This window comes from Palaemon carinicauda, chromosome 2 (genome assembly GCF_036898095.1).
Source record: "Palaemon carinicauda isolate YSFRI2023 chromosome 2, ASM3689809v2, whole genome shotgun sequence".
Classification (NCBI taxonomy): Eukaryota; Metazoa; Arthropoda; class Malacostraca; order Decapoda; family Palaemonidae; genus Palaemon; species Palaemon carinicauda.
Genome location: NC_090726.1, coordinates 131,185,161 through 131,187,364, shown reverse-complemented (window position 1 = coordinate 131,187,364; position 2,204 = coordinate 131,185,161). Strand labels below are relative to the sequence as shown.

At 40.8% G+C, this 2,204-nt stretch overlaps 1 pseudogene; it reads right to left on the bottom strand.

The window, feature by feature from the left end:
- Window positions 1–263: 263 nt before the first annotated feature.
- On the bottom strand, window positions 264–1,586 carry LOC137621488 (uncharacterized; annotated as a pseudogene).
- Between the last annotated feature and the right edge of the window lie 618 nt (window positions 1,587–2,204).

Sequence of the window (2,204 nt, the reverse complement as noted above, 5' to 3'; positions counted from 1 at the left end):
CTAAAATTCTCAAGACATTTGTCCACTTTATGTACGTACTACCACTTGCCATTGTTTGTTTCTAATACCTTGTTTTTGTAGTAGGCTACCACTGAAACAAACTCTATATTAAATCCGATTTCTATCTTTTAATGTGGAACAAACTTCTTCTCCTTCTTTGTCTGCATCTTTTCCCACTTTTATGTGTGGTCGATGTTTCTCGCCAGCTTTCTCCATCTTCCTCTGTCCCATACTTCATCACCGGTTAATCCCTTTGATCGAAGGTCATCCTTGATATAGTCCATCCACCTTCACTTTGGTCTCCCTCTCCTTCTCGTTCCCTGTACCTCCATTTCCATCACTCTCCTCCCAATATACTGCTCGTCTCTTCTCATGACATGACCATACCACCTCAGTCTACTTTCTTGGATCTTATCTGATAGTTTTCTAACTCATGTGGTACCCCTAATTACCTCATTCCGTATATTATCTCTTCTTGTCACCACACACATCCATCTCAACATTCTCATCTCTGCCGCATCAAGCTTTTTCTCTTCTGTCTTCTTTATTGCCCTCGTCTCCGCTCCATACATCATTGCCAGTCTCACAACTGTCCTGTGTACTTTACTTTTCAATTTAACCCCCATTTTCCTGTTGCATAGTACTGCACGAACTTTTTTCTAATTCTTCCATCTTGCTTGTATTCAGCGGTTTATTTCTGCCCCCAGATCACCATCCTCTGCAACTGTTGATCCTAAATACTTGAAATCTTCAACTCTTTTCAATCTCTCTCCTTGTAAACTAACTTCCCCATTCTCCCCATTTTTCAATCTCAAATACTCTGTCTTTTTCCTGCTGATCTTCAATCCTCTATTTTCCATTTCTCTTCTCCCCTCTTCCAGTTTCTCTTCTATTACCTCTCGCCTAGTGCTACACAGTATAACATCATCAGCAAAAGGCATACACCAAGGAGACTGATCTCTAATACCTTGTGTAACTACATCCATGACCAGATCAAATAGGTAAGGGCTCAATGCAAACCCCTGATGTAGTCCCACATTTACAGGGAAACTTTCTGTTAAGCCTATACTGCTCCTAACATTTGCATCTGCCCTCTCATACATATCTTGGGTGATTCTTACGTATTTCTCAGGGACTCTGTTTTCTCTCATACATCTCCACAGCTCCTGACGTGGTACTCGATCGTATGCCTTCTCCATGTCAGTAAAGACCTTATGTAATCGTTTCTGTTCCTCCCGGTGTTTTTCTATCATCTTCCTCAAAGCAAATATTGCTTCTACAGTCCCTCTTCCAGGCATGAATCCAAATTGTTTCTCACCAATTGTTGTTTCATCTCTGAGTCTCTTCTCCCATATTTTCATAGTATGGCTTATCAACTTTATGCCTCTGTAGTTGCCACATTCCTGGATGTCTCCCTTCCCCTTATAGATGGGAATGATTAGGCTTCTCCTTCATTCCTCTGGCATCTTTTCCTGATTGAAGATCTTCTGCGTCAGGTCCCACAAGATATCCATGCCTTCCTCTCCAAGACTCTTCCATACCTCTACTGGTATATTATCCGGTCCTGCAGCTTTACTATTTTTCATCTTCTTTACTGCTTGTTCTACTTCTCTTCTAGTCACTCGTATGGCAACTGCCTCGTTTGGGAATCCATCTTCAAATACTGTTCTTGGGTTCTCCTCATTAGACGAAGAGGGATTGGTCTAACTTTTTATAGTCTGCTGTTTTTCTTGATGATGATGTGCTTATTCCAAATCTTTTTCAAGTTGACAGGTGGACCAGTTTCTAGAGCTAGTCTCTCATAAGTTTTTGGAATATGGACCATGCAGAGGGAAATGGTCCAGCTTTTTTTAGTCTAATCTGTCTCTCCATGAAGATGTGCTTATGCCAAATATTTTACAAGGTGACAGGTGGATCAGTTTCTAGATTTATTCTCACATAGGTATCTGGAAGATGGACCATGCAGAGGGGAATGGTCAAGTTTCTTCTAGTCTGCTAGGTCTCATGATGAAGATGGGCATATGCCAAATCTTTTTCAAGGTGACAGGTAGACCATTTATTTAGAGCTATTCTCACATATGTATCTGGAAGATGGACCATGCAGAGGGAATGGTCTAACTTTTTTTTTTAGTCTGCTTTGTTGCGTGATAAAAATGTGCTTATGCCAAATCTTTTTCAAGGTGACAGATGGACCAGTTTTTATA